This window comes from Rana temporaria, chromosome 4 (assembly GCF_905171775.1).
Source record: "Rana temporaria chromosome 4, aRanTem1.1, whole genome shotgun sequence".
NCBI lineage: Eukaryota > Metazoa > Chordata > Amphibia > Anura > Ranidae > Rana > Rana temporaria.
Window position 1 is genome coordinate 43,477,678 of NC_053492.1, and position 18,818 is coordinate 43,496,495.

At 48.9% G+C, this 18,818-nt stretch overlaps 1 pseudogene; it reads left to right on the forward strand.

Annotated features, from left to right (window-relative positions):
• LOC120935606 overlaps positions 1–15,747 on the forward strand; it is a 98,826-nt pseudogene extending 83,079 nt beyond the window's left edge.
• The last annotated feature ends 3,071 nt before the right edge of the window (positions 15,748–18,818 follow it).

The following is an 18,818-nucleotide window of genomic DNA, read 5'->3' on the forward strand; positions in this document are numbered from 1 at the left end:
ATTGTCGAGCATGCTCTGGAGTTGCGGGCAGTTGCAGCATGGAACCCTTTACCCCATGTCAGCTCAGGCATCTCCGGTTCAAACCAATGGTCGTCCCCTGCATCGGAAGAAGAATCTAGCTTGCATATTCCTCCGCGGGTAAACAAGTGCGCACAACTTTGTTTACAATGTCCCCAGCCTGCTTACCAGTCCTTCTCTTGGTCTCGACAGGGGCAACATCCTCCCTGGAGTCCGGTCCCGGTATGTGCAGGGGTAGGCCTCAACCACGGCTGTGGGAGGCTTTCACATAACCCACCTTCTTGGCGGCGAGCCGAGCAGGCACCATCGTCATACATGCTGTCTCTGTAGCCGCATCCGCACTCGCTGTGGGCACATCTTTCTCACTGGTGCCACAGTCACTCACGTTGGGGGACACAAGTGATGTGGCGGCCAAAGTCGAAGCAGTAGCAGCAGCAGTAGCAGTAGCGGGCCAGGGAGTGACTTCCTCCGCGGGAAACAGTCCCTGTGACCCAATCCACCCGATAAGCACGGGGCGACTCGGTAGGCTGATCCACCTGGAAGAGGTACTCGCCGCACCTCACACATTGGATAAACGGCTGGATCCGGATTGTCAGCGCCATACATCTGGGGCAAGACACGCCGAGCGCCTCCACGCTGCCGCTTGTGTATAGCACAAAACGCCCCCGCGGCTTTATGCAAATTCCATTGTCCGTTAAGGAAGCTCCGGTTGTGGTAGGAATTGCGCTGGCATCAGCAAAGGACGTAATAGGCCTCAGCCACTCGGATGGAGTCGACATATTTGCACGCGGTCCTCTCTTTAGGACAGGCAAATCACACTGTCTCTTTGGCGCCAAACTCACCTACGTCTCACGCAGGGGTGGGTAACTCCTCCCACTTTGAGTTCTTTTTTGGGCACGTTGCTTGAACACGTCACTCCATTGCACGTGCGGCCAATGCCTTTAGCCACTACCTGACCTTAACCCCTCCTTTTCAAGCACAGTCCAACACCTCGACAATTTCAGACTCTCAATGGCGAGATAAAATCTTAGTATCCGATGCGAGAGGTCAAATCCCGGACGAGCCCACGTGTAGCACTACCCCCCGAAGGAGCTGCTGGTTATTTTGGGCAGCATGTTACCTCTATTTCTCTACCGTCTCTACCGATACTCTTTCTCTGCTATATTTACAGAACCTGGCAAAAGAACGAACAATAGATTAAAATAGGGTATAGGCAGTGGGTTCAGGTGTAGAACTTGATAAGAAGCACTCCTGCTTCCAGACATAAACTCTCATCGCCACTCTAGCCAGAGTGGTTAGTGTGACCCTGGATAGGCCTCTCTCACAGGTCCTAGCAGCCAGGGCGCTACACGGAACCTTGGTACATTCTCTGCCACTGACCTTCCCAAAGGTGGAGATACGCTCGGTCCATAATCCTCTCGCTTTAGGATTAAGCACCCGGATCTCTTCTTAAAGTAATTACCTGTGAAATCAGGAAAACTGACGGGCGACCACCGCTCAGCCCCCTCAGCAGTAGCATGTCCTTCAATGAAGTCCAGGCCTCCCTGAGTGTACCAGCCTTGTGCTCGGTGCTCTCCAGAACAGGTACTTCATTCGGTGGCTTCCTCCCTCTAGGACAGATAGTGCAGGACCACTTTATCAATGCAGACCCAGTCTGACTACTGGGCCTGCCCGGCAAACCACGACCCAGACCAACGTGGTCCGGAGCCAGGAACTCTAAGCACGCACCCCCGGCCAGGAGGGCCACACACAGGGGTGGTGGGATGACTGCCCAGGGCGGACGACAACGACCCAGAACCTGTGACGTCTGTCCTTTAAATACTCTACCCAGGCATGCACAGCGAGGCGATCAACCCTCACTTATTGGTCGCTGAGAAAGAATACCCAACACACCTTGATCTGACTGCTGCCACCCTTGGCCTGGGGTGGTACCGACACCCCAGACAACAATAGTGATCACCTGCAGTACAGCCATGACTGGAACAGAGGCCCAAATTTGAAAACAAATAGGTCAGAGGTAACTAATCCTCTGACTACCCTCTAAATTTAAAGCAGGGCCAGCAGAGAAAAACAGCTGCCCGCTACATAGAGATAAAGGCCGTGAAGGGCCATGGGGAGAAAAGGGGAGGGAATAAATACATTTCAGTTTGCTAGTTAGCCTTACCTTCTATTTTAATACTAATGTTTTAAAGTAGAATTTGATTAGAATAATTTATTTTACAAAACAAAGAAACAAAAATGGAAGTTTGTCACTGACGTGACAATATGTTTGCAAAGCATGGATCCAGCAGTTGCTATAAAACCTTATACAATAGCTGTTTACAGCCTGTACAAACCGACTGATGTTAGTGAATCTGATCTAGCCTAAAATGTGTGAAAGAAAAAAGAAAAAAAGTGTGGAAGAAAAAAGGTGCACAAGCAGCAGGGATGACCGCAGCCTGGAGAGGATTGCCAGGAAAAGGCCATTCAAAAGTGTTGGGGACTTTCACAAGGAGTGGACTGAGGCTGGAGTCAGTGCATCAAGAGCCACCACACACAGACGGATCCTGGACATGGGCTTCAAATGTTGTATTCCTCTTGTCAAGCCACCTGAACAACAAACAAGAAGAGTCTTTCCTGGGCTAAAGAAAAACAGACCTGGTCTGTTGCTCAGTGGTCCAAAGTCCTCTTTTCTGATGAGAAAATATCATTTGGAAACCAAGGACCCAGAGTATGGAGGAAGATCGGAGAGGCACACACTGCAAGATGCTTGAAGTCCAGTGTGAAGTTTCCACAGTCTGTGATGATTTGGGGAGCCATGTCATCTGCTGGTGTTGGTCCACTGTGCTTCATTAAGTCCAGGGTCACCGCAGCCGTCTACCAGGAGATTTCGGAGCACATCATGCTTCCTTCCGCAGACGAGCTCTATGGGGATGCTGACTTCATTTTCCAGCAGGACTTGGCACTTGCCCACACTGCCAAAAGTACCAAAACCTGGTTCAATGACCGTGGGATTATTGTGCTTGATTGGCCAGCAAACTCGCCTGACCTGAACCCCCATAGAGAATCTATGGGGCATTGCCAAGAGCTCAGCACTCAGTAACATACCTGATCTGACACATCTTCTCTCTTATTCTGCAATATACATGTAGGTCTGTTTGAGAACACTTGTTATGAGAGGTGTAGCTGTTACTGAGCTCTGCCAGCAGAGAGCACTGGAGTGTGAGGTCAGCAAGCTGCCATTTCACCAAGAGAATGGTATTTTAATGACATTTCAGGGGCACAGAACTATCAAGAGGTAAAAAGTTGGGAGGCTTCAAGTGGGCTGCATATAGGCAGTAGAGGCTATGGCAAGTATAAATTAAGCTAAAAAGTCTGCTAACTTAGCTTAGAGTTGTCTACAAAATTGTTAAAAGCTGTAAATATTAAATAATTATACTGTATTTCCCTGACTGTATAATTAAAAAAATATATATATATATTTTTTTTTTGATTTTTCTTTAAACACTGAACATAATAACGCAATAAAATGCATTAAAAATCACTATTTGTTTCCTCTAAGATCTTTCTTATTTTCCCCCCACAGTACTGTGACCTTGTATTCGCTTCGGTGATGCGTGGCATTTCAGTTATATTCTCTGACACAGGGCTGGAGGATCCCATTGTAGGAGAGGATAAGAGGCTCTCCACCTCTTTAGGTTTGTTCCTGCAGAAATCCAACATCATCCGTGATTTCCTGGAAGACCAGCTGAATGGCCAAGCGTTCTGGCCAAAAGAGGTGAGTACAGTTTTCTTCCCACTACCTAAGAAAAAATTGGCACAAAATCGCGTAAAAAAAAAAAGAAAAAAAGTCTAGATTTTTATTATTTTTACACACGCTTACTTTGCTTTAAACTAGATATGAGTGCAAGAGAAAAAAAAATCAGGTGGTCTGTGCAGTGATAGCTAATCACAGGCTATCACAGCGATCATGTAAATAGAAAATCCTACCCTCCAGATATAAACTGTGAATTAAGCTGCAAGCAATTGGGGGGACAAACTGGTTGCATTTGAGGGGACAAACTGGCTGCATTTGAGGGGACAAACTGGCTGCATTTGAGGGCACAAACTGGCAGCGTTTGATGGGCACAGTGGCTGTGTTTAATGGGCACAGTGGCCGCAATTGATGTTTTTTTTTTTCAGTTTGTTTGCGCTCCCCCAAAAATTTTGAACACCAGCCGCCACTGTGGAGGTGGCTCTTGTCCATCCCCTAGATGCCGTTCTAGTTCTGGAATAGGTTTAAACTGGCTTCATTTAAGGGGACAAACTGGCTGCATTTGGGGGGACAAACTGGTTGCATTTGAGGGGACAAACTGGCTGCATTTGAGGGCACAAACTGGCTGCATTTGAGGGCACAAACTGGCTGCATTTGAGGGCACAAACTGGCTGCATTAGGGGGCAAAAACTGGCTGCATTTGGGGGCACAAACTGTCTGCAATTGGGGGGACAACTGTCTGCAATTGGGGGAGCAAACTGGCTGCATTGGGGGGGGGGGGGAGAAACTGGCTGCAATTGGGGGGACAAACTGACTGAAATTGGGGGGACAAATTGGCTGCAATTGGGGGGGGCAAACTGGCTGCATTTGAGGGGGCAAACTGGCTGCATTTGAGGGGGCAAACTGGCTGCATTTGAGGGCACAAACTGGCTGCATTTGAGGGCACAAACTGGCTGCATTAGAGGGCACAAACTGGCTGCATTTGGGGGCACAAACTGTCTGCAATTGGGGGCACAAACTGTCTGCAATTGGGGGGGACAACTGTCTGCAATTGGGGGAGCAAACTGGCGGCATTTGGGGGGGAGAAACTGGCTGCAATTGGGGGGACAAACTGACTGAAATTGGGGGGACAAATTGGCTGCAATTGGGGGGGCAAACTGGCTGCATTTGAGGGGGCAAACTGGCTGCATTTGAGGGGGCAAACTGGCTGCATTTGGGGGAAAACTGGCGGCGTTTGATAGGCACGGTGGCTGCGTTTAATGGGCACAGTGATTGATGTGTTTTTTTTCAGTTTGTTTGCGCCCCCCCCAAAAAATTTTGAGCACCAGCCGCCACTGTGGAGGTGGCTCTTGACCATCCCCTAGATGCAGTTCTAGTTCTGGAATAGGTTTAAGACCTAAGATCAGTATCTGATGTCTGCCGCTCTACCTCTACCAGGTGTGGAGTAAATATGGGAAGAACTTGATTGACTTTACCGAGCCAGAAAATAGTGTGCCAGCAGTGCAGTGCCTGAATGAGCTCATCACCAATGCCCTGCAACATATGCCTGATGTCTTGCTGTACCTGTCACAACTGAGAAACCAGAGTGTGTTCAAATTCTGTGCAGTCCAGCAGGTAAGTGAAAATATTTTTCTTATGGTGAATCAAAATGTTTTTTTCTTCAGCCATGGATGGTCTTATTTATTGCCCAACTGCATCCTTAAAAAAAATGCCCTGCAAAAGTTAAAATAGAACACTACAATGGTGACCCTGCAGACTTTCAGCTCTGCCATTCAGTGCTAATCCTCTTCTGTTAGGTAGGGAGACCGCCGCTCCAGGTGAGCACAGGCAGGTAATCAATGTCCACTCAGGAATCACACGGGTGCTGGCAATGCATAGAATTAAGCAGGTGGGAGAATGGATGGACAGCCGCACTCCAAAAAGTCTTGTTGAAAAAAGACGTGCTCTTTATTGTAAAAAGGAAAAAATGCACAGCACACAACAGCATACAGTGGGATAGACAGCTGACGCGTTTCGCATTAACAACTAATGCTTAGTCATAGCTATGACTAAGCATTAGTTGTTAATGCGAAACGCGTCAGCTGTCTATCCCACTGTATGCCGTTGTGTGCTGTGCCTTTTTTCCTTTTTACAATAAAGAGCACGTCTTTTTTCAACAAGAATTTTTGGTGTGCTGTTGTCCATCCATTCTCCCACCTGCTAATCCTCTTCTGAGTTAATAAACACCCAGCATCATTCAACCCATTTCCTGTGACCCGAGGGACGGACCGACCCTCTTGTGATCTGGACTTACACATAATGCTGCAGAGAACAGTGTACAGGTCGTTGCATGGCATTGCTCTTTGCAGTTTTTAAGACCTACCCATCCCTGGAGGAAGAAAGAGAAGCCTTTACATCAAGTGACCCAACCAAAGATGGAAAAAAGGTATGCAAGTACGTGTGTGTGTTTTTTTTTTTTTCAAATGTAGCGCTACCCCGTAGGGGCCAATGGTGAATGTAGTTTATCTTCCACCCTGCACAACCAGTCACACAAATTTCCAAACACACCGAGTCAAGAAGACGTGCTTGCACTTTGTTTTTGTTTTATTAGTGGAATTAAACTTGGATGGTGTACATATGGGATGCCCACTTGATTGAAGAAATAGACATCTATATTAGGGCCGAAACAACTAATTGATTAATCGACAACTAATCGATTATGAAAATAATTGATTACAATTTTCATAATCGATTAATCGGCCAGTAATATAATGGGGTTAAAAAAACTAAAATTAGCCCTGTAAATTGCTACTGTAAATATTACTTTCCACAGTAAAAAAAATGAACCCCTTAGGCCTTGTACACACGATAGGTTAACCAGAGGACAACGGTCTGATGGACCGTTTTCATCGGTCAAAACCGATCGTGTGTGGGCCCCATGGGTTATTTAACCATCGGTTAAAAAAAATCCAACTTGCTTTAAATTTAACCGATGGATTCCCCTGGGGAGCTCCCTCAAAGGCTGCAACAACATTCTGTCTCCAGCTTCCACCCGAACTCTCCTCCCCAGCTGTGCTGACCCATAGTAATGCGTCATGTCAATCCTCTATCTTGTGATCAGACTGTAGAGGTCAGGAGGAGGAAGCGGTGAGAACTGTGGGGGAACCTCGGAGTGCTGACTTTACCAGAAGATTCCAGAATATCATAAAGACGTTTTGTGGTGGGTGCAGTAAGAAAGGCAAGTATGTTAGGGTGACCAGACATCCCCAGTTTCAGGGGACAGTCCCCTGATTGAGGACACTGTCCCCAGACCAAGTCTGTCCCCGGTTTTGTCCACAGATTGGATTAAATAGGGGGCAGAGTCAATTTCAAAGACAGTTAGTGAAGAGTTAAAATTAAAAAAATTTAATTACACACCCCCGCTCCGCCGTGCATACTAGCATAGGGGGGTTTTGTTTTTCCCATTATCTGTGCCCCTTTCTAATGATCATGTGCTGGTCGGAGCGGAGGGAATATTTCTTCAGCTTCGCTCGCATGTTCTTCTGCCTTGGCTCAAACCCTGACCAGCCACCTGCCTATCTCCTTGCCTTCCCTGGCGGAGTGATCTTCCTCCGCTCCCCATCCAGTAGTAGCCGGGGCCCAAAGAGTAAGACTTGAGAGGCTGTGAGGTGGGCAGAGACGGGCAGAGAGTCGCTGATTCCCACCATTACTAGTAAAGAAAAAATATGTCCCCGGATTTCATTTAAAAAATCTGGTCACCTTAAAGTATGTCCAGTTTTCTTCTACAGGGATGGCCGGATTTACATTTTTCTGTATATCGGCAGGGTCACTTTAGTGATAAATCTTCAAGAGTACCAGCTTTAAATTAAAGAGCTAAAATAGAAAGACCCACAAACAAAGAACAACTGAAGACAGCTGCAGTTAGAGTCTGGCAAAGCATCAGAAAGGAGGAAACCCAGTCTTTGGTAATGTCCATGGGTTCCAGACTTCAGGCAGTCATTGCCAGTAAAGGATTCTCAACAAAATATAATCATTTTGTTTATGATTATATTCATTTGTCCAATTACATTTGAGGGGGGGGGGGCTGTGTATAAAATTGATTTAATTTCCTAAAATTTGTACTTGATATTTATGTTCAACCCCTTGAATTAAAGCTGAAAGTCTGCAAATTAATTTGGATTGTTTATTTTTAAATTTATTCTGGTGGCATACAGAGCCAAAAGTATGAAAATGGTGTCCAAATATATATGGACCATAACTGTATATGTTATACATGTAGGGCCAGATTCAGGTAGGGGCGCGCAAAACTGCGGCGGCGTAACGTATGACATTTACGTTACACGGCCGCAAGTTTAACGGGCAAGTGCTTGATTCACAAAGCACTTGCCTGTAAAGTTGCAGCAGGGTAGCGTAAAAGGGGTCAGCGTAAGCGCGCGTAATTCAAATGATCCCGTAGGGGGCGTGGATCATTTAAATTAGGCGCGTTCCCATGCCGAACGTACTGAGCATGCGCCGTCCCTAAAATTTCCCGACGTGCATTGCGGTAAATGACGTCGCAAGGACGTCATTGGTTTCGACGTGAACGTAAATGGCGTCCAGCGCCATTCACGGATGACTTACGCAAACAAAGTAAAATTTTGAAATCGCGACGCGGGAACGACGTCCATACTTAACATTGGCTGCGCCTCCTAATAGCAGGAGCAGCCTTACGGCGAAAACGACGTACGCAAACGACGTAAAAAACGAGCGCCGGCCGCACGTACGTTTGTGAATCGGCGTAAGTATGCAATTTGCATACTCTACGCTGACAACTACGGGTGCGCCACCTAGCGGCCAGCGGCAGAATGCACCCTAAGATACGACGGCATAAGAGACTTATGCCAGTCGTATCTTAGGCTACAGTCGGCGTATCTAGCTTTCTGAATACAGAAAGTAGATACGCCGGCGCTACTTAGCAATTACGCTGCGTATCTATGGATACGCAGGCGTAATTGCTCTCTGAATCTACCCCGTACAGTATATGTGTAAAAGGATTTTGGCTGCTTTCTGGGAGTTCAGCTTCAATGGGTATTTTTGTATTAGGCCGCCTACACACGGTCGGTCAAAACCGATGGAAACGAACTGAAGGACCGTTTCATCGGTCCAAACCGATGGTGTGTGGGCCCCATCAGTCAGTTATCCTTTGGTAAAAAATTTTAGATCTTTTAGATCCTTCGGACCGTTCTCATCGGATGGACCGACCGTGTGTACGCGGCCTCACTGTAATATCGCTTGACCATAACTGTTGCCCCACTGTATTTTAGATGATGGCTATTGCTACATTGGCCGCCTGCTACAACAACCAGCAAGTGTTTAAAGGAGTGGTGAAGATCCGGAAGGGCCAGGTTGAGACTCTGATGATGGACACTACAGATATGCAGGCTGCAAGAGCCATCACACGTCAGTATGTGGAGGAGGTATGGATGTTTTTAAACCTTTAGTAAGGATTATTTATAATAAAAGTGGTTGTAAAGGCAGGACATTTTTTTAGGATTACAACATCGAGAAATGTGCATGTATGGCTAAGGCCTTGTACACACTGTCGATCCAAACCGATGAGAATGGTCCGACGGACCGTTTTCATCGGTTCACCGCTGAAGTGGCCTGATGGTCTGATGTGCGTACACACCATCATTCCAAAACCCGATCGGGTCAGAATGCGGTGACGTAAAACACACGACGTGCTGAAAAAAACGAAGTTCAATGCTTCCAAGCATACGTCGACTTGATTCTGAGCATGCGCGGGTTTTGAACCGATACTTTTGTGTACTAACCATCGGTTTGGACCTATCGGGCATCGGTCCATTGGTTAAATGTTAAAGCAAGTTCTACAATTTTTGACCGAAGGACAACGGACCGATGGGTCGTACACACGGTCGGTTTGGACCGATGAAACTGGACTTCAGGCTCTTTTCATCGGTTTGGACCGACCGTGTGTACGCGGCCTAAGAAGTACCGAATTGGGTGTTTTTTTTTTTTAAATTGTGTCTTGTAGGGATGAGCCCGATGTTCGAGTCGAATGTAAGTGTGTTCGCCTGTTTTTGGAGGTGTTCACGGCAAATTCTAAAGCCGCAGAACACCCTTTAAAAGTCTATGGGAGAAATCAAAAGCTGATGCTAATTTTAAAGGCTTATATGCATGGAATTGTCATAAAAAGCATTTGGGGACCTGGGTCCTGCCCCAGGGGTCGTGTATCAATGCAAAAAAAAGACTGAGATGATGGGCACTGATCAGGCTGCACTGATTAGGCTGCATTAATGGACACTGGTGAAGCTGCATTGATGGGCACTGATCAGGATGCATTGATGGGCACTGGTGAGGCTGCATCGATTGGGCACTGGTGAGGCTACATTGATGGACACTGATGAGGATGCATTGATGGGCTCTGGTGAGACTGAGGCCGCGTACACACGGTCGGTCCAAACCGATGAAAACGGCCTGAAGTCCAGTTTCATCGGTCCAAACCGACCGTGTGTACGGCCCATCGGTCCGTTGTCCTTCGGTCAAAAATTTTAGAACTTGCTTTAAAATCGAACCGATGGACCGCTGCCCGATAGGTCCAAACCGATGGTTAGTACACAAAAGCATCGGTTCAAAACCCGCGCATGCCCAGAATCAAGTCTACGCATGCTTGGAAGCACGTCGTGTGTTTTACGTCACCGCGTTTCTGACCCGATCAGTTTTTGAACTGATGGTGTGTACGCACATCAGACCATCAGGCCACTTCAGCAGTGAAACGATGAAAACGGTCCGTCGGACCATTCTCATCGGTTTGGATCGACCGTGTGTACGCGGCCTGAGACGATGGGCAGTGATCAGGCTGCACTGGCGAGGCTGCATTGATGGGCACTGGTGAGGCTTCATTGGTGAGTACTAGTGAGCCAGGCAGCAACCAGCAAGTGAGGCCTACCCCCCCCCCCCCATGATGTCAGGCTTGGGCTAGACTTACTTTAAAATGTGGGAAGGGTTATCTAATTTACCTTTGGGCTGAAGTCCCTGGTCTTTTTCCCACCCGCCTGCCTCCCTCTCTGCCCTCCTCTCTTGGCAAGCAGTGTTAAGGACAGCTGGATCTAGGGTGTGGTGCACCTTTCCCCCCTCCTATGAATGCTGTGCCTTGGTATGTGCTTTGTGGTCGGTAAGCTCTTTACCCAGCCTTTGATTCGGACTGCACTCAGTCACACACAGGATATGCAGCACATCTACTCACCACTAAGCTGAGATACTTGTACAGACATTCTGCAGAGTGTGTAGCTGGCTGTTGGCAGTTCTGACCTATGAGATCATCAGATCAGAAAAGCAGCAGCCAGCTACATACTGTGCAGATTAAGATTGTGTCAGTAAAAGAATCCAACCGCCTGTGTGCAGTTAGGGAGGAGCAGAATTGCTGAGAGCCCTACTGGCCCCTGACCCATGCTCAGCCCAGCTTATTTCTCTTCTCAGCCCCGCTGACCCCTGTCCTCTGCCCTATTGACCCCTGAACTCTGCCCTGCCAACACCATCCTATGCTGTTGACTTCATCCTTTGCCCTGCTGACCCCTGTCCTATGTCCTACTGACACTGTCATATTCTCCACTGACCCCTGTCCTCTACCCTGCTGACCTCATCCTATGCCCTGCTGACCATTGTCCTATGCCCTACTGACGCTGTCATATTCTCCACTGACCCCTGTCCTCTACCCTGTTGATCTCATCCTATGCCCTGCCGACCCCAGCCCTGCAAACCCTGTCTTATGCTCTGACAACCCCTGTCCTCTTCTCTGTTGACCTTATTCTATGCCCTGCTGACCCCTGTACTATGCCCTGCTGACCCCTGTCCTCTTCCCTGTTGACTCCATCCTATACCCTGCTGACCCCCATTCCTCTGCCCTGCTGATGCCCATCCTATGCTCAGCTGACCCCATCCTATACCTTACCGATGCCATCATAAGCTCCACTGACCTCTGTCCTCTACCCTGCTGACCTCATCATATGCCCTGTTGACCCCTGTCCCATTCCCTGCTGATGCCCTCCTATGCCCTGCTGACTCCTGTCCTCTTCCCTACTGGTCCCATCCGATGCCCTGCTGAACCCCAATCCTCTGCCTTGCTAACCCTGTCCTATGCTTTGCCAACCCCATCCTGCACTCAGTCACACACAGAATATACAGCACAGCTACTCCTACTCACACTGCACACAGCTGAGATACTTGTACAGACATTCTGCTGAGTGTGTAGCTGACTGCATTTCTGACCTATGAAATCTTCAGATCAGAAAGGCAGCAGCACTTCAATAGTTCAATAGCCAGCTACAGATGGTGCAGATTGAGATTGTGTCTGTAAAAGAATCCAACCTCAACTGTGTGCAGTTAGGGAGGAGCAGCACTGCTGAGAGCCCTGCCAGCAATGACCCCATCCTCTGCCCTGCTGATCCCATCCTCTGCCCTACTGACCCTTGTCCCAAGCTCTGCTTCCCCATTCTCTGCCCAGCTGACCTCTGTTCTAACCCCCGCTGACCCCTGTACTCTGCCCTGCCAACACCATCCTATGTCCCGCTGACCCCTGTTCTATTCTCTGTTGACTTCATCCTTTGCCCTGCTGACCCCTGTCCTATGGCCTACTTACACTGTCATATTCTCCACTGACCCCTGTTGTCTACCCTGTTGACCTCATCCTATGTCCTGCTGACCCCTGTCCTATGCTCTGCTGATGCCATCCTATTCCCCGCTGACTCCTGTCCCCTTTCCCTACTGGCCCCATCTAATGCCCTGCTGACCCTGGTCCTCTGCCCTGCTAACCCCGGTCCTCTGCCCTGCTGACCCTGGTCCTCTGCCCTGCTGACCCCAGTCCTCTGCCGTGCTGACCCCAGTCCTCTGCCCTGACAACCCTGTCCTGTCCTCTGCCAACACCATTCAATGCCCCACTGACCCCTGTCCTCTTCCTTGTTGACCTTATTCTATGCCCTGTTGACCCATGTCCTATGCCCCACTGATGCCATCCTATGCCCTGCTGGCCCCTGTCCTATGCCCTGCTTACTCCTGTACTTTTCCCTGTTGACTCAATCCTATGCCCTGCTGACCCCTGTCTTATGCCCTGCTGCCTTCGGTCCTCTGCCCTGCTGATGCCATCCTATTGCCTGCTGACCCCCGTCCAATGTCCTGCTGACCCTGTTCTGTGCCCCACTGACCCCTGTCCCTGTTGCTGATGCCATCCTATGCCCTGCTGACCCCTGTCCTATTCCCTAGCTGACCCTGGTCCTATGCCCAGCTGATGCCATCCTATGCCTAATTGACCCCTTCCCTCTCTCCAACTGGCCCCATCCAATGCCCCACTGACTAACCCCGGTCCTCTGCCCTGCTGACCCTGGTCCTCTGCCCCACTGCTAACCCCGGTCCTCTGCCCTGCTCACCCTGGTCCTCTGCCCTGCTAACCCCAGTCCTCTGCCCTGCTAACCCCAGTCCTCTGCCCTGCTAACCCCAGTCCTCTGCCCTGACAACCCTGTCCTGTCCTCTGCCAACACCATTCAATGCCCCACTGACCCCTGTCCTCTTCCTTGTTGACCTTATCCTATGCCCTGTTGACCCATGTCCTATGCCCCACTGATGCCACCCTATGCCCTGCTGGCCCCTGTCCTATGCCCTGCTTACTCCTGTACTTTTCCCTGTTGACTCAATCCTATGCCCTGCTGACCCCTGTCTTATGCCCTGCTGCCTTCGGTCCTCTGCCCTGCTGATGCCATCCTATTGCCTGCTGACCCCCGTCCAATGTCCTGCTGACCCTGTTCTGTGCCCCACTGACCCCTGTCCTATGCCTTGCTGATGCCATCCTATGCCCTGCTGACCCCTGTCCTATTCCCTAGCTGACCCTGGTCCTATGCCCAGCTGATGCCATCCTATGCCCAATTGACCCCTTCCCTCTCTCCTACTGGCCCCATCCAATGCCCCACTGACCCAGTACTATGCCCTGCTGACTCCATCATATGCCCCACTGACTTGGTATTTTGCCCTGCTGGCCCCTGTACTATGCCCTGCTGACCCATCTTCTGCCCTGCTGACCCCTATAAGCTGTCCTGCTGACACCCTGTCCTCTTTCCTACTGGCCCCATCCAATGTCCTGCTGACCCCATCCTCTGCCTTGCTAAACCCAATTCTCTGCCCTGCTGAACCTCATCCTCTGCCCTGCTGACAGTACTCTGCCCTGCTGACCCCAGTCCTCTGCCCTTCTAACCCTGTCCTATGCTCTGCCAAAACCATCCTATGCCCCGCTGACCCCTGTCTTCCTTGTTGACCTTATCATATGCCCTGCTAACCCCTGTTCTATGCCCTGCTGACGTCATCCTATTGACCGCTGACACCCGTCCAATACCCTGCTCTATGCCCCACTGACCCCTGTTCTATGCCTTGCTGATGCTATCCTATGCCCTGCTGACCTCATCCTATGCCTTGCTGACCCCTGTCCTATGCCTGGCTGACTCCTGTCCTATACCCTGCTAATGCCATCCTATGCCTGACTGACCCCTTTCCTCTCTCCTACTGGCCCCATTTAATGCCCCGCTGACCCAGTACTATGCCCTGCTGACCCCATCATATGCCCCGTTGACCTGGTATTTTGCCCTACTGACCCCTGTCCTATGCCCTGCTGACCCCATCATCTGCCCTGCTGACCCCTATAAGCTCCCCTGCTGACACCCTGCCCACTGCCCTGCTGAACCATGTTCTCCACCCACCCTACTGACCCCTGTCCTCTGCTTTGCTGACCCCTGTACACTCCCATGCCAACCTTGCATTCTCCACCCTGCTGGCCTCTGTACACTACCCTACAAAGTGCTGAACCTATCCTCTGCCCTTCTGACTTCCCATCCTCTAACCCCCTGACATTTTTTACTGCACCCCCACATCAGACAGGCTAGATTTGGTTGGGTGCCCCAAGCTGCTTGATCTAATTTTGAACTAGTAATTAACCAGCTATTGGCAACTACTAACTTACAGGTGCAGGAACTGGGACTGACATGATGTGTGATGGTGCAAGAATTTGTGATGATCTGATGTGTGAAGGTGCAATAATTGGCGCTTATCTGAGGTGGGAAGGTGCAGGAATTGGGGCTGATCTGAGGTCACAGTTGTCTGCCCTGCTGTACATGTGTGCTCCTGTGGCTGCTCCTCCCTGCCCTGCTTAGCAATGCACATGCATACAAGGTGGGGGGGCAGGCCACACTCTGAGCTACCAGGTGAAATGTGAGCTGCCAGGTGTATATGAATATGTGTGCGATGTGCATGTGCAGCTGGCAGCAACTTTGAGGATCTTGGCACATGGTGGGAGTATTTTGGCGCACTGTTGAAGTAGCGGGTGGCAGTGGGGGGAGGACCCAGATCAAGTTTTGCATTGGGGGCCAACATGCTTCAAGATTTTTAGGAAGAGAAGGATGTAGTCCCTGCACTGTCCCTACTCATCAGGAAGCTTTCCCTACCTCTAAGCACTGTCCCTACCAGAAGGGAACCTGTCCCTTTGCTAGCCACTGGCATAAAGTGTGCCAAACCCTTGAGCCAGAGTTTTAAATAGACTCTGCCTGACCCAAGATGGCTGCTGGAGTCACATGGGGTGGCAGCGTTCAATCGGACAGCTGTCTCCTTGTGACCACAGGAAGTCATAGAAGAACCAGGTTCCTCACAACTTCCTTCCCCTTCTGCATTGCCGCTTCGGTCTAACGCCTCCTGCAGTGGGGAGTTCAGACTGCACCTGCCTACATGTTTAGCACATCTACCTACACAGGCTTTTAGTTATTTATTTATTTATTTTTTCCTCAGTAATGTATTACTGATTTGATATTAATAATTTTGACATTCTTTATGTCATTTTGCAGATCTACCGAAAGATTCCCCCAACAGACCCGTCATCTGAACAGACACAAAACATCTTGGCTACCATCAGGAAATTAAGTATGCCCAATGACACCACAGATTCCCCCCAATAGATCTTTCCGGCACCATGTGCAGGTGGCCCTTAGCTTTCAGTACCTGAGAAAACTGCAGATATTAGAGAAGGCCTTAAAGAAGGACAACATGAACCAGTGACCTACCAAAATTAACACATCTCAGTTCAGTTCTCTATGGTAGTAATCTATTGGAGGTCCCAGAGGATTATGAGGCTGGAACCTTTCTGAGGACACCTAGGCAGCTGAGATCCTAGCACTTGAAGCACATCTGTATTACCTGCCACTAATCCAAAATAAAACTAGTGCCGGGTCAAAAAAAAGTGCACCTCTCTACTTTCTCCATGCAACTCAGGTTCACTTAAATGCTAACCTTATCTTCCCTGTCGCTTTGTTCAACCACCTAGAGCAGGAGAAACAGTCCTGTGTAAGCATTGATTCACACACATCTATGAACTTTCCACATGAGATTGTGATGGTCAGGGGCGTTGCTAGGTGGCAAAAAGACCAGGGGCTTCAGCCCGAAGTCCAAGGCTGGGAACCGGGGGGGCGGGACATACACTGACCTACACACACTGACCTACCTGCACTGACAGTAGTTACCTACATAGACTAACCTACCTACACTGACCTACCTGACATACACTGACCTACCTACACTGACATACACTGACCTACCTGACATACACTTGATCAGTGTAGTTTGGATAGCCCAACCTTCCCATAACCATCATTCCCTCCCCTTTATTAGTTTTACCTTACCCCCCTTCTACTATTAACGAGAGACACAGATGTTGGAGTATAAATGGCCACAACAGCCAATTTTATTTTAACACATAAATATTTAAATTAAATTAATTAAATAAAATAACACCAAAACTTTCTTCATTAACAATTTAACAAACAACTTTAATAACCCAGCTTATTGGTCTTTGACGGTAACCCGGCTTCCACCTTAATTTTACCACTACACTGCGGAAACCATTAACCATAACAGGCCCCCAGCCGACCCAGCTCGGAGACAACCCCTTTTCCACCGCAATGCAACTCTCACCGTATTCCAGCGGACACTGTTCCACTGGAATAACCCCCCATAAGGGTCCCATCCCACCGATGAGCCCACCACCATTTCCATCACATCTGTAACTAGACATGTGCATTCCCGTTCGTACGAATGTTATTTTCGTACGAAAATGTTCATTTTCGTACCCGCAGAATAATGTGTACATACGAAAAAATTAAAGCACCAAAATACGAAAACGACGGGATTACGAATGAGCTGCATAACGAACAACCGCAAATACGAACGAACGATCCGACAAAAATGCGACAAAACGAAAACGGCAAAAGAACGAAAATGACATCTATAACAAAAGACTTGCATTCTGTATTTTGTTTGAATCCTTGTTCTGTTCATATTTTGATTTTCAGTCGTATGTTCATATGACATCTAACAAAAGGATTTCATTCTGTATTTTGTTTGAATCCTTTTTCTGTTTGTATGTTCATATAACATCTTATAACAAAAGATTTGTATTCTGTATTCTGAATTCCTTTTTTCTGTTCGTAATTTGGTTTCAAAATACAGAATGCAAATCTTTTGTTATAAGATGTCATTTTCGTTTTTTTGAATGGGCAGTGAGTGTAGTTAGTTAGTGAAGCAGCTTCTCTTTTGTGCAGAGTACAGTAAAGTCAAGTAAACTTTTCTGTGGATTTTCGTCTGAAGGGAGATCAGTTGGCCAGACTTTTGAACCTGGAACCAAAAAATAGTTTTCTGATGGAGTTTAAAAACGAACGAACGTTCGGTAAAACGATCGTTTTTTATGTTTGTTGTTAAAAAAGTCGGTGGCCTGGCGAGCGGCTGAGATGGCAGCACATTGAAAGAGCTCCGGCAAATCCACAGCCTAAATCCCGTATTTCTGCAGCATAGCACTGGATAATGAGCAAGCTGAACTACAGACCACCTCAGTCTAGACCTAGACGCTCATCGGCGGCATATAAGGGGAACAGCATATCGGACATTTTTAACGGAGGCCTGAGTGGCAAGATGGCGCCGACACGTGAACTGGAGGACTTCAGTGACGATTCTCAATCCGCGGCCGAGGACAATGCAAGGGGACATCTGAACCCAAATTCACCCCTCACCTACGCGGACATGTCCATATTCGCAGCAGATATAAAATCAACCTTCTCGGCAGCCATCACGGACCTCAAGTCTAACCTCCTCGTGCTAAACGACAAGATGGCGACGGCCGAGGCAGCGGGGAAGCAGAGGGAGAAAGCTATACGCAGGCTAGAGAGGGTAACGACATCGCACTCTAACCACTTCATTGAAATGTCGAGGCACATGGAGGACCTCGACAACAGAGGGAGAAGGTGCAACATCCGCGTGAGGGGAATACCAGAGTCGGTTGAACCGGACCAGATAACCCTAGCCCTCAGACGCTTGTTTAACAACCTTCTGGAAAGGCCCGAAGACTCGGAGATCGAGTTCGTGAGGGCACACAGAGCCCTGAGAGCGCGCGGCCCTGATAACCAGCCACCAAGAGATGTAATTTGCTGCCTGCAGAGCTTCGTTCTTAAGGAGGAAATAATGCAGAAAGCCAGAAGAAACGACCGGATTGTCTTTAATGGTGAAACGATCCTGCTCTTCCAGGACTTATCGCAAATTACCTTAAGAAATCGCAGAGCTCTACGTCCCCTCCTAGATGAGCTTAGGAACAAAGGTATGCGGTACACCTGGCGCTTCCCTTTTGCGCTCCTAGTTACACACAACGGACGCCAGCATGCCCTCCGAACCCCGGAAGACCTAGAATATTTTTGTTCCAATTTACAGCTCACCCAAGTGGAGCTCCCGGACTGGTACCAGGAGTATCGTTTACCTCCTCCGACCAGAAGTCCCCCGTGCTCACCGATGGCTTCGCCAGAAGGAAAGGACCCAAAGCGGATGAAACATGGGCGTCAAGGTAGCGCCGTAGCAGGCACGCCAAACCAGAAACACGGTCGCCAAGGAAGCTCAGTGGCAGGCACTCCGAACCACGGAAGAGCACACCCCTCCGGTGCACTTGAAAGGATGGAAGACTGATGAACGGCAGCTGATAATCCTACACAGCGTTAAACCAAGACCCCATGGACGGTACGTACTA